Source organism: Monodon monoceros, unplaced genomic scaffold, assembly GCF_005190385.1.
Source record: "Monodon monoceros isolate NGI ecotype Baffin Bay Population unplaced genomic scaffold, NGI_Narwhal_1 Super_Scaffold_6, whole genome shotgun sequence".
In the NCBI taxonomy this organism is placed as follows: Eukaryota; Metazoa; Chordata; class Mammalia; order Artiodactyla; family Monodontidae; genus Monodon; species Monodon monoceros.
In genome coordinates, this window is record NW_021703783.1 from 53,706,521 (window position 1) to 53,721,084 (window position 14,564).

General features: G+C 37.5%; 1 protein-coding gene across 3 annotated transcripts in view; it reads left to right on the plus strand.

The window, feature by feature from the left end:
• Nucleotides 1-14,564, plus strand: part of FRS2 (fibroblast growth factor receptor substrate 2) — a 120,289-nt gene that overhangs the window by 78,045 nt on the left and 27,680 nt on the right. The window contains exon 1 of one of the 3 annotated variants that reach the window (XM_029206055.1): nt 3,059-3,110. The exons of the other annotated variants lie outside the window; for them this stretch is intronic. The gene's annotated coding sequence lies outside the window, so the exon portion shown is untranslated. Of the gene's footprint in view, nt 1-3,058; nt 3,111-14,564 lie in introns of those variants that run through there. 3 annotated transcript variants of the gene reach the window in all.

Consider the following 14,564-nt stretch of genomic DNA (forward strand, 5'->3'; position numbering starts at 1 on the left):
TGTTAGGGAAGTTTTCCACTGTAATTTCTTCAAATATTTTCTCCGACCCTTTCTTTTTCTCTTCTTCTTCTGGGACCCATATAATTCGAATGTTGGTGTGGTTAGTGTTGTCCAAGAGGTCTCTGAGATTGTCTTCAACTCTTTTCATTCTTTTTTTTTTTATTCTGCTCCTTGGCAGTTACTTCCACGATTTTGCCTTCCAGCTCACTTATTCATTCTTTTGCCTCCATTATTCTGTTATTGATTCCTTCTAGTGTGTTTTTCATTTCAGTTATTGTGTTGTTCATCTCTGTTTGTTTGTTCTTTAGTTCTTCTAGATCGTTGTTAAACATTCCTTGTAGTTTCTCAATCCGTGCTTCCATTCTGTTTCCAAGATTCTGGATCATCTTTACTATCATTACTCTGAATTCTTTTTCAGGTAGATTGCCTATTTCCTCTTCATTTATTTGGTGGTGTTAGTTTTTACCTTGCTCCTTCATCTGTGACATATTTTTTTCCATCTCTTTTTTTTTTTTTTTTTTTTGATGATTTGGATTGTGTTCCTGTTTTACTTGTTGTTTGGCCTGAGGCTTCCAACACTGGAGTTTGTAGGCTGTTGGGTAGAGCTGGGTTTTGGTGCTGAGATGAGGAACTCTGTGACAGTTTACTCCGATGAATATTCCCTGAGGTCTGAGGTTCTGTGTTAGTCCAGTGGTTCAGATTCGGAGCTCCCACCGCAGGAGCTTCTGCCCGACCCTGTGCTTGCAAATTAAGATCCCACAAGCCGTGTGGGGTGGTAAAAAAAAAACAATAACAAAGTTAAAAATAAAATTAGACTAGGAAACTAACAGATATGTTAGAAAGGACTTAAAAATAAAAATATAGATGACTCAACAACCAGAAGGTAAGTCAGTACCACAATAGTAAAAAGAGGAGGAGACAAAAGAAAAAAATAAGGAAGAAAAAAGGAGTGGGGGAAAGGCCTTGTCTCTGGAGAGCAGGACCTAAGCAAGGGTGAGGTTTAGGCTTAGGCTCAAGGAACAGAAGGGGCCCTGGCATGCCCCCTACCCCTGGTATCAGAGGGCAGGGGACCTCCTCACTTGGGAGCCCAACAGGCTTCCTGGGTTTGAGTGGGTGGGACAAACGCCTTCCTCTCCTCTCCTGTTCCTCCGGTTTGCAGTCTGGGAGCGCCCCTCCTGCCTGCCTGTCCTGATCTCTCGGCCTCCCTCCTGTGCCCCCAGGACCAATGCAGGGGTCAGGGGGTCCTTGGAGGGCAGGGAGCCAGCCTGCGAGCTCAGCAGGCTCCCTGTGTCCGAATGGGTGGGGCAGTCAACCTCTGCTCCTCTCCTGCTTCTCCCAGAGGGCCCCTCTCCTATTCTCCCCTTGGCCTCCTTCCTATGCCCCGAAGGACCCATCTGACCTGGAGGGGGCTTTGGAGGGCAGGGAACCAGCCTGGGAGTTCAGCAGGCTTCCTGAGCCCAAGTGGGCAGGGCAAGCACCCTCCATTCCTCTCCCACTCCTCCTGGATGGCCTCTCCCGTCTGCCACTCCTGATCTCACTGACCTCCCTCCTGTGCCCCCAGGACCCATGCAGCCTGGATGGGGCTTTGGAGGGGGGGGAACCGGCTTGGGAGCTCAGCAGGCTCCCCAGCCCCAGTGGGCCAGGCGATCACCCTCCGCTCCTCTTCCACTCTTCCCAGAGAGTCCCTCCCCACTGCCTCTCCTGACCTCCCCCACCTCAGGGACGCCGATCTTGCCTGGCCTCCACTTCTCCTCCACCCTCAGTCCCCCAGCATCCTACCTTTACTCTGGGGTTCCTCCCATCTCCTTGGGGGTTAGAGTCCCCCACCAGCGGCCTGCACGCGCCCTAGTTGTGGGGAGACGCTAACTCCGCATCTTCCCACACCGCCATCTTTCTTTTTTTTTTGGCTGTACGCGGGCCTCTCACTGTTGTGGCCTCTCCCGTTGCGGAGCACAGGCTCCGGATGCACAGGCTCAGCGGCCATGGCTCACGGGCCCAGCCGCTCCGCGGCATGTGGGATCTTCCTGGACCAGGGCATGAACCCGTGTCCCCTGCATCGGCAGGCGGACTCTCAACCACTGCGCCACCAGGGAAGCCCCCGTCATCTTTCTTAACACATTTTTAGTAATTTAAATAGAGATGTTGATTTCAAATCAGTATATTTTTCTATTTTCAGAAAAATTTTGCCTTGGACACTTGAATGATTATTTGGTTATTTTTTTTATTACTAAAGCAAGTGTCACTGGGGCCATATGTTAGGAAAACAGCATTTATTGCCTCCAATCCAGATATTTTATTGGCTGGCAACGAGGAGGGTTAATATGTTATGAATACTTTCTCTTACTAACAGTCATACTTAGTTGTGACAAATAAACATATTATTTTGTAGCAATTAAAGTGAAAAATGTGTATGGTAGCAAACCCAAGCTTAAACAATTTCAGCCTTATCGATAGGAGGAATTAAAAGCCTTACTTTTTTAGCTTTATTTTTGGCTTATTTATAGACGAAGGGAAAAAAATGAGCTCTTTATTCTTTGAATTTTTAGAACGATTTTTGGATGAACTAGTGTAAAGAAAGAAAATATTTGGAGAAACTAATATGTTGTTAATAGCTAAACCATTATTTCGGTAGCCTGTGATTTTCCAAACTTGTGTTTTCCACTTATGTAACCACATTCCTCTTTTAGCTGAAATAACTCCCAAGTAACTAAATCATAGAAATGTCAAATAAGTAGACCAAAGACGTTGGTTTTGGAATTGCACACAGCAGGTAGTTCAAGTGATAGTCAAACATAATAGTAGTTAACATTAGGAACCTTTTAAGGTTAAAAATTAATAGCTTAGGGAGCGGTTTAGGATCAAAAACTCAATATAAACAGTAGTCTTGGTCCTTGAGTATTCTCCTTCAAGTAGGCCAATACCAAGACTGCAGGAACTTCAAGGAGTGACCTAGCTTGGGGGAATTGATACAGCTTGGATGGTGACTTTTAGGCAATTGGCTTGCCCAGATAGACTCTTTAGGCATCACATCTATAATAACTACAATCTAGATGGCAGTCTTTGAACCTGTGTAGGATGAAAAGGAAGACATCTGATGCCACGTAAATCTTGTGAGTATACTTGCCCACTTTGACAGCCACATGATAGCATTGCTTCTCAGAGAAATCTTCTGGTATTATATGCTAAAATTCAAAGCGTTTTTCCTGAAATAGCTGTCAGTGTTTACGCAAATCTAAGTGATAATTTTAAGCTCTATTTTAAAGAATGAAGGTAGCCAAAATGTACAAACTTTCAGTTAGAAGATAAGTACTAGGGATGTAATGTACAATGTGATAAATGTAATTAACACTGCTGAATGTCATTCGTGAAAGTTAAAGAGAGTAAATCCTAACAGTTCTCATTTCAAGGAGAAAAAAAATCTTTTTTCTTCTATTTGTATCTATGTGAGAAGGTGGATGTTCTCTGAATTTATTGTGGTAATCATTTCATGATACAAATCAAATCATTATGCCATACATTTTAAACTTATACATGCTGTGGTCATTTATATCTCAATAAAACTGGTAGAAAAAGACAAAAAAAATCTATTAAGTAATGTATTAACTAGTGGAAGTATGAGATTATTTGTTTGTAGTTTTAGTGATATGTTTTAATATTGTAGGAATTCCGGGGCAAAATGTATCAGTATGTATGTTGCTAATTTGAAACATTATCCAGTAATATGGTATTTATTCATTCAACTAAAACTATTTGAGCATTTAACATAGGCACTCTCTAGACATTGGGGATACAGCAGTGAAGACAACATAGAGTTTATAGTTTATTCTGGCTTTGGCGTAGAGGCAGGGAATCAAAGAATAACTTAATATATAGCATGCCAGCTGATAATAAGTCATTTGGAGAATAACATAGCAGTGTAGAGGAAAAGGGGTTACCATTGTGGGGTAAAAGTTTATGTGTTTTCTGTAAAGTGCTCAGGGAAGTCCTCTAAAAATTGATTTGTGAGCAAAGACTTGAAACAAATGAGGGAGCAGGCTATGTGGGTGTTTGGCAGAAGAGTTTTCCAGATAGAACAACGATTGCAAAGGCCTTGAGGTTTAGTGTGTGCAGAAACAGCCAGGGGGCCAGTGTGGCTGGAGCCAAGTGTGAAGTACCTGGGATCACCACTGAAGCCAGAAGGGTAGAAAACAATAACAAAGTATTTAGGACCTTGTAGGCCAGCCATTAAAAAGTCTTTCAGGGGAATAGGGGGAGCCATGCAAGATTTTGTAAGGAAAAATTATAAATGACTTCGAAATGGGCAAAAAGTGACGAGTGGGTTTCCTGTCTTACTCATTCATTGGGTTCATCTCTGTCTCATTTTCCTTCCTTTATCTTCTCTATGTATTTTACTTAGAATTATTTGAATATGGTTTTTAAAATTTCATAGAACCATTACTTTATATTTCTAAGTATTTAAAAGCTTTTTTTCTTATATCTTTCCCTTTGTTCTTCTTAATGCAAAGTATTTCAGATTTAGTTTAGTTCTTGACATTTACTTCAACTGAAAGAAACTCAAGTCATCTCATCCAGCTTCTCATGCAGTTGAACATGGGTAGTGATTGAGAACTCAGCATTTAAAGGGAAATCAATTCTTTGTTAGACGGAAATCTGTTTTATTCTCATAGATGCCTGTGGTTCGGTCCAGCTCAAGTCCATTATTCCATAAAACAGAAAATTTAAGACAGCTGACTTACTCTTCCTTATTGCTAAATATTATCTTCTCCAAACTACCTTACCATGGGTTCTGCAGTCTTACCTTATTGATATTAGACTGTTCTTTGTATCCCATCTCACCTTGAATCATTGTCTTCTCTAGGCCCCTGTGATACCACACTCTTGGTGATTTTCTTCCTGTTTCTTGGATAGTACCTCTCCAGTCTCCTTTGTGGGCTTCTCTTCCTTTGCAGTTTCCTTTAATGTTGGTGTTTCTGAGTTTCTCTAGGTCTTTTCTTCTCACTGGGCAATCTCATCTTGTCCTGTGCCTTGCATCCATAAGCTGATGACTCCTAGATCCTTATCTCCAATTCAGATCTTTCTTCCACTTCCATACTTGTATTTCTGTTTGTCTTTTGAGAATTTCTACTTGGATATCTGACAGGCATCACAGTACGTTCAAAACTGAGCTTATGTGCTTCTCTAAACCTTGTGTCCTTCTTATGTTTTCTAGCTCTGTGAATGGACTGTTACCTAAATGGAAAATGTAGGTATGCTCCTTGACTTCTGCTTTTCTTCCCAGTCTAATCAGTTATCAGGTGTTATTGATGCTTACTTCTGAGTATTGCTCTAATCCATCTTTCTTTCTCCATCTTCATTGCTCACTACTCTAATTCGGACCCCAGATTTCTTCAACAGCCTCCAAACCTGTAACAGTAATATGAGGTAGGTGGTGGTGTTTTTAACTTGCCTATGGGGAAACATAGATTCAGAGATGTTAAGAACTCAGTTCTGTCTGGTTTTAAAGCTCATGATATTTTTACTGTATCATGCTGCCTTGCTGGCATTATCAGAGATTGATACTGCCTTCTACTGGAGGAATTTAGAGTGATTAAAATGAAGCATTATTTTAGATTCTAATGTGGTATTTTAAAATGCATTTAGATAGCAGAGCTGTTGTAGGCCATCTATCCATTATATGAAGATGAAAATCTTGTCTTAGTCACATTCTACCTTCTATTTAGCAGGGTTAACAGTTAGAATTCAAATTTGGAATTTGCATATGCAAAATTAAAAATTTTAAGGCTTTAACAAGAATATGAGACTAATATTCTTTGTAGCTAACTGCTGAATTAAGTTCATTTTTTTGGTGGGGGGCGGGTGGGAGTTTGGTTTGTTTGTGTTTTATTATTTACTTATTTATTTGGTTGTGTCAGGTCTTAGTTGCAGCTTGCCGGCTCCTTAGTTGTGGTATGCAAGCTCTTGGTTGTGGCATGCATGTGGGATCTAGTTCCCTGACCAGGGATCGAACCTGGGCCCCCTGCATTGGGAGCACGAGTCTTAACCACTGTGCCACCAGGGAAGTCCCTGCTTGTGTTTTAAAGAGAATTTAAGGTTGATAGCTTTTCAGCCAGCTTTCATGCTGTTGAAGAAACATTTGAAAGTGGTACAGAGTAAAACATCTTAGAAATTCTGGCTGTTTTCTGTAGAGATTTGTTTTCTCCACATGTGTCTTAAAAAATGAAAGGAGATATTCTCATCATTGCTTTCAAATTCTATTTCATCATACGTTTTGCTCAGAGGGAATAGCCCCAGTGACCTTAGCTGTACTTTTGAATATAGCTCTTCAGAATTTCCTTTACCATGGATGCTTGATATCCTGAGTTTAAGATCAAGGTAAATCTGAAGGAAAATAAACCATGAAACCTTTAGGGATAGAGTGCATATTATCTTTGTTAAAGTTGTAGATAGGGACACTAAGAATTCTAAATTTGGCTTCCAGTAAAATCTTGATTAATTTTTTTCCTTAACTTCCCCATTCGAAGATGGAGAAAATAGTTCCCAGCAGTCTGCAATACGATTGTTCTCTAGACAAATATTTATCATGGTTCAAAAGAATATTGGGTCTTGGACACTCAAATCCTGTTACTTGATTGTAACTGTCTTCTAGTGTATAGGAAGGAGCAAAGAAAAGATATTTTAAACATCCTTTCATTACTGTTATCTGTAATAAGTTGATAGTCTTCGTTGACTGTATATTTCATTGATTTTCCACTTTTATTCACTGAAATTTGGGTGTATCTTACAGTCAGTGGCATCTCGTAGTTTAATTAACCACTTCTGTTTCTTGGTGGGATATAAAATATCAAGTCTTAAAATGAGTTGTGTCTCGGTTTTGATGAAAACAGTATATATCTTCATTGGTATTAGAAGTAATAACAGTGATAATATTATAGTCTCCATTCCTGAGAATCACTATTTTGGTAGCCTCTACTTTCTTAAACATGACCAAGAACTGGAAAGTAAGCAGAAGAGTCTTCTGATGTTTACAATTGCTGTTAAGAAGCTCATGAAATAAAGACCATGTTCTTGAACGTAAAATATTCTGTGATCTCAGTAGAGGGCCTCATTTTGCACCTGTTCTTAATAGGCATGGGTATCTGATTACAGAGTCCAGGATTCAAAAGAATAAACTAAAAAAAAAAAAAGCACGTACATATTTATTAAGTGACAGCTCTAGGACCTGCTATCGACTGAGAATGAGGGTGACCATAAATAAAGTAAAAATTCAAATCTATCTTTAAAAAACAACACAAACCCCAGAACAGGCCACATAGCACTGTTTCAGGAGGATTAGACAGCCCGACACACACAAATCACCCTGATTACAGCTTGGAAGAGGTTCTTTTTTTTTAAGATTTTTTTTTTGATGTGGACCATTTTTAAAGTCTTTATTGAATTTGTTACAATATTACTTCTGTTTTATGTTTTGTTTTGTTTTGTTTTTCTGGCTGCAAGGTATGTGGGATCTTAGCTCCCCAACCAGGGATGGAACCCACATCCCCTGCGTTGGAAGGCGAAGTCTTAACCACTGGACTGCCAGGGAAGTCCCTTCGAAGAGGTTCTTTATCAAAATTCATTCTGTCTGATTCCACTGGCACTATCTTTAAGGGACAAATGTATTTTATTTTTTTATTTTGATTGGGGAACATTTGTTGTTGATTAAATTTTCCCCTCTTATTGTTGAATGAGGTTGTCAGCATATTTTGCCCTGAAAGTATTGAAAAACTTGTGATACTCACCTGTCAGACATCTGAAATAGTATTTGATTCTCTTGTTCTAATGGTCTTTACCCCTGTTGCTAAATGACATCAGAGTACCATTTTTGGTCTTTGGGCTAAAGACTGGGCATGGGCATAGGCTGTAGGGAGGTGTTAGAGAAGAAAAAAGTAGAAAAATTTAGAGAACACACTGTCATCCTGATGTATTTCTAGAAGCTCTCATTGGGCAGTTGTGCATGTCTAGCTGCATTATTTTTGTTTGGAATAAACCCAGGGTACGTATCCCATAAATTCCTAGTGTTAGGGGGACTTTTGGGACATTCCCCTAAGTCATGAATTCTGAGCATAACATTGCTGACTGTGAGCACCTTTAGCCTAAGAGTAGATGTTCGTGTATCATCAGGTTTCCAGTATTTACTAATTAGGTTTTGCCTACTTAGGTTCTCCTGGCAGTTTCTCTTGGCCACTGTGTTCTTCACACTCTGCCCTAACCTGTTTTATATGTTGTCTGCCTTTGGGCTCTGCTTAGACATTTATAGCTTTTCTTTCTGAAGAAGCCTTTAATAAAGTATTGATTTGTATATTCTTTAGTTAACGATTTATTGTTGATTATAAAAGCAATTCACACTATAGAAAATATGAAGAGAAAAATGCTTTTCATCCTACTACCGAGTGAACCACTGTTAACATTTTAATGTGTTTTCACCTAGTCTTTTTCTAGGTTTATGTATTTTGTTTAGGAGTGGGAGAGAGAAGAGTAAGTGTTTTATTTTTTAAAATGAGAATCTTCTCAAACTTGCTACTGGGCATGCAAAGTAATTTTTAAAATAAAATTTTTTTTCAAAACAATTTTAGAATCACAGTAAAGTTGCAAAAGTAGTACAGAGATTCTCATATATCCATTATTCAGCTTTCCTTAATATTAATCTTATATAACTAGAGTATACTTGTCAAAACTAAGAAATTAACACTGGTATAATTTTATTAACTAACTACAGACTTTATTTGGATTTTTCCAGTTTTTCCACTAATGTCCTTTTCTGTTCCAGGATCCAATCCTGAATACCATATTGCATTTTAAAAGAACAGTTCTGTCTTTTTTTTCTGCTTAACTTTTTATACCATGAACATTTTTCTTTGTCATTAAATATTCTTTAAGCAGTGCTTATTAATGACCCCAAACAGTTCATCAAATATTTACTCTGATGTAAATATTTCTGCTTAACTCTTTTTTTCTTGTATTTTGTGAGGGTGGGGAATGTTAGAAAACACACACATCAAACATTTTTATTAGTGGGGTACTTGAGTTAGCTGAGTTTAATGCTAGATTGTAGCAGTAATTTTGAACGCATTGCTCTAAAAGTAGAAAATAAATTATCAAGCTTATATTCCTTAGAGAATTTAAGAGCATTTTAGATTGAGACAAGTGCAGAAAGTCATGAGTGACCTATTCATGAAGCAGTTTGCTTTGAGGATTTTTTTTAGAGTTGCTTGGCATTTGGCTTAGTGTATTTTGAGCAAATTGAATGTGTATGTACATTTTATATACACACAGTTAATATTTAGACTGTTAACAAGAGTCTAGTAACTAGCATGATAACCACCTGAGTTTGAAAATGCAGATTTATGGTATATTCTTCTCATATACCGGTATATTCAGTTTTGAAAATTAATCTTTTTATTTACTTTTCTGTTATTCTTCATTAATATTTATTTAGCTCTAGGCTAAGCGTATTATATAAAAAGTGGAGTTGCCTAGAGATTTTCTTGTATGTCTTGTAGTGTTTTATTGATGTTTGTAGTTGGATTGATATTGAATAATTTGTATATTCATTTAACATGAGATTGAAGTTCAAATGGTTTGCATTTAGTGTTTTGTTTTTTTTGCGGTACGCGGGCCTCTCACTGTTGTGGCCTCTCCAGTTGCGGAGCACAGGCTCCGGACGCGCAGGCTCAGCGGCTGTGGCTCACGGGCCCAGCCGCTCCACGGCATGTGGGATCTTCCTGGACCGGGGCACGAACCCGTGTCCCCTGCATTGGCAGGCGGACTCTCAACCACTGTGCCACCAGGGAAGCCCAGTGTTTTGTTGTTTTAAAGAATAAAGCCATAAAGCCAAATTCTTTTTAAGAACTATTAGGTGTATCATACTAAGAAAAACATTGTAAAATTCATATTTGGACTTTACCTTTTATTGTTAGTCAGGTTAGTAAAACCTCATAAGTTAAATAGTTATTATGCTAGGGTTCAGTGCCTGCTAGGGGACTAGTGTCTATTAGTAAATTTATAAACTAGAGGTTTATTATGAGGGTTAAGCAATCATTGGTTTAATTTGACACAGTTGTAAGAATAATATGTAGAAAAAATAACCGAGCTGAAAAATACAAACATGGAATTCTGATGTATAATACTTAGAGAAAACTGAATGCACTGTCTCCATAAGATCAAATATATGTATTCCAGTTTTCAGAGTTAATGATAAATGCTTTCTGGAGAATGCATATACTTTATTACTGCTACCTTACAATCATGTGTCTTCTTTTTGTGGTGCAATCTGTGAATTTTTAGTAGAGAGAGCTACATGATCTGTCATATAGATTGTTCACCCCTTGATGTTGCTGGAGGACAGTACTTGATTTTCTTGTACATATTTTTATATTGCAACATAGAGCACTTAAACTAAGACTTTCTTTGGGAGTTCCCAAGGCTGATGATATTTTTTCCTGTAATTTAAGGTGCTGGGATTGTTGCCATTGGTACTGATTACATTATTCAATTAGCTAAGGCAGAATGTAACTCATCTGCTGGGTTTGCACATCTGTATGTCTGTTTTTATATCTTAGGGCAGAGATTATGGGCACCCAGATTTAACTGTGTAAATTTCATCACCAGTGTTTCTGGGTATGAGTATGTTCCAAGATTATAGGTGATTCCAGGATTGAATTATGACTGGTGTTATTAAAGGTAAAAGTTGTGTTTTGTATCATAAGCCATTTTAGTACCATTTTCTCAGTATTTGCTAAACACACACATACGCACACACACACACTTCTTGATTGATCGAAATGTAGATGGTAGATAAAGATATACATACAGATTCTTGGATTTCTGTTCTAAAAACCCAATTGCATGATTGAAAGTGACTTTGTTAGATTCAATGTGAAATATGAGGTTAAAGTGGGTAACATTTTCCAGAAATGAAAGAAGGGTTCAGGTCATCATCTTACAATGACACTCACTGCAGGTCTGGATACTGTTGGGAGAATGTTTATGTTTATAGATAGATGCTGTGACTTATAGGTTAGACTTTAGGCATCATAGTAAAACCCCATTAATTTTATTCTTAGGAATTAGATGTTCTCCATGTATATATTCTAGACTTTATGCTTCTATAGGAAAGTATTTTGGTAGGACATTAGTGGTGTCTTTAAGATTGTAAGGGAAAATGTGAACTGTCCTCAGCAGTGCAAACTGGCGCTTCATGAAATGGCATGAACCTACCTTCCTGCCTATCTTCTATTATTTTCCCATGCATACCATACATTCCAACTAAAAGGAACTATTTGGTTCTGGAGGCGGCCATGTTTTTTTAGGTTTCTGTGCTTTAGTATGCACTCTTTTTCATTTGGATTGCCCTTGCCCTAGAAAACTCCCATCTGTCTTTCAGGACTTGACTTAGTGGTCACCTTTCCTAGGAAGGCTCCTTGATCACTTCTCTTTCCTTCTGCTCTGAGTTAAATGTTCTGATGGCACTGGCACATGGATACATGGATCTGTAACTCTGCCATGTTTTCCTTTGCTTGTCTGCCTCCCTCACTAAACAGTAAGCTCCTTAGAATCAGAGAATGTGTATGTCCTCTTTATTTCTTTAACATTTAACTCAGTGCCTGGCAAAGAGAGTTGATACTCAGAAAATAGTTGTTGCATGCTTTAATGTATATATGGAGAAATGAATGAACTCTTTTTATTCTCTCCTTAATATTGATAGCTGTTTACAATCATTTTTATTTACTAAGTAAGCTTTTGTTAGCTTAATTCAAAAACTGTGTCTAAAATAATGTTTCTTTATTAATATTTTAGATTTATCCATAGGAAAATGAATTGATGGCAGTTTAAATATACATAAGCATGTGCTTAATCTTTCTTGATTATCCTGGTTTAACTTGTCTCTTACAGAAAAAACAAAAATGAGAGGAATCAGGTTTAAATTGCAGTACAAGGAATTTAGATTAGACATAAAGAGTTTCCAGAAAATAAAGTACCAGATATTGAAGTGATTTGTAAGTAATGTAATTGATTTTTTTGAGAGTTAAAAAAAGGGGGAGTTCATAGAGGGTTGTGAATTGCAAAGTGGTTCACCAACATTGCCCTTAGTAGAATAAAAAACTTAAAGGAAGAAAATCTATTTAGAGGTATGCAGATACAACCATATTCATGGATAGATGCTTAAAAATACTTGGGTACTTTTTTTGTTTGCTGTGTACATGTATATTTTAAAATTTCAGCTAACCAAGGAAACTATGTTGCATGTATCCTTACTTTTTACAGAATGGCTCTGGTTTAGTGACTAGCAGAATATACTAGAATCTCCCTCCTTAGCCTTTTTTTTTAACTTCTCTTTCTTTGAGTAATATAAATAATAAAAAATCCTTAGCAGTGTTAAAAATAAACAGAAAACTAAGGTATATCAATAAAAAAAAAAGACCTACCCACATAGTTTAAAAACAATCAACCAGACCACTTACACAAAGAACAAGGTTTTTGAATGCTATCCTCTTGATTGTCTTAATGAAATTAAATACAGCAGTTAGCTGTGCCCAAAATATAGAGTTATATTGCTATGCTTCTAACTATAGATATTCTGTCCTGGTTGTATTTGAACAGAACTACTGTAGTATAAGCCAAATTCACCCTCCGTGCTAGTGAACTGAAAGAGCAAATATACCTTCCTGAGCAACAGATTTATAATCATGCTAGTGAATAGAGTTCAGTGTTCTCTTTGCTTGTCATTCTGCAAGAATCATATTGGAATAATTTAGGACAGCTTTACTAAATTTATTAATGTAACTCTTGTTATGAAGATGGTGCTTAAATTGTAGGCTTTTGTACTTACAGTGCAAAAGCCTTCTTTGTGATATAAGAGACAGGATTTTACATGTAGTGGTGATATAATAATGCCTGTCTTTCTAAACACTGTATATTTTTCTAAATGCCTTTATAGCCAGAATTTATTTTTCACAATAACTCTGTGAAATAGGTGTCCTAATCTTATAAATGAGAAATTTTAGGCATAGAAATTTTGACTGAGTGCCAAAGGCATACAGTATTGTTTTATAATAAAGTATTGTTACCATTTCAATAGCTTGCATTTACTATATGCTGAGCTCTGTTTTAAGCTTTTTACATATATTAATTAATAAGAACTTGGGCTTTGTAGTCAGATCTGGATTTAATTCTGGCATCGTGCCATCACTGCCATTTGCAGCATCGTGGATGAGCCTAGAGATAATCATACTAAGTGATATTTCCTCTTATTAACCTTGGAAAATTTTCCTAGCCTCTTCAAGCCTTGGTTTCCTCATTTGCTACAAAGAAATAATGATAGTACCTACCTCATAGGGTGGTTGTATGGATTGAGATAATCCAAGTGAATCTATGTCTGGTATAAAGTAGGGGCTTTAAAATCAGTTTGCTATAATAAATAGAGTGTTAGTAGACTGTATTTACTGTAATTTTTAGCTTTTTGATAATTTTCCTGGTAAAATTGTATTCCTCTTGAGTGTAAACTCATAGTTGATGAGATATATATATATATATATGAGATATATATATATATATATGAGAGATATATATATGATGAGATATATATATATATATATATATATATATATATATATATATATATACCTGCTTTATAGAAAAACATCCATGTTAGAACAAGATTATAGCTCTATATAGTGGCTATAACTACCTCTTCCCTCTCACTACCTCCCAATCACCTTTCAGTTCTAAGCCTTCCACTAGTCAGAAGAAACCAAAGTGGATACCTGAGGCATTCATGTTCCAAAGTCAAGACAAGATATCCTCAGTCCATTGGGTTGTGTTCGTTCCAGGAGTGCTGTGGTATATCAGTTGTTTGGAACTCAGAATGTATTTTCTTAGAGAAAGTATCCTTTTAAATGAGGCACATAAATTCTTGTAATTCCTGATATAACTGATATGTGTATATTTGCACTCAAAGCAGTAAAAAGCAAGCAAAAATGTCACAGCACTCTAGCACTGCTAATAAAGTAATTTAAAACAATGAAACTGAATATATACTGACCCCCAAAAACAGGCCTGGAGAGGATTCTGGGAAAATGGAGTAGGAGGCATCAGGAGTCTGCCTCCCCACCTAGATAACAAATACAGTGGCAGAATCTGATGTAACTATTTTGGAACTATGGAGCTGTTGAAGACTTGCAACTGTCAGGAAAAGGCTCAGATGTAAAATTGCAGCCATTCTCTGCTGCCACCTTTGTGCAGCTCTCACACAGCTTTTGGAGCCAGCGGAGGCAGAAAGTACCCTCTTCTCCAAATATCAAGGATCTGTACCTGGATCAGAGACTGCTGCTTCTGGTCAGAGAGGTGCAGACAAAGAGGTGGGCAGCTATTGTTGTTGCACATACCCTATTGTTGCAAGCCCCTCCTCCACCTGCTAAAGTGACTTCCAGGAAATTTAAAAGACAGGCACCCTTATATGATCCAGCAATCTCACTCCTGGCTGTATATCCAGAGAAAACTCTAATTCAAAAAGATACATGAACCCC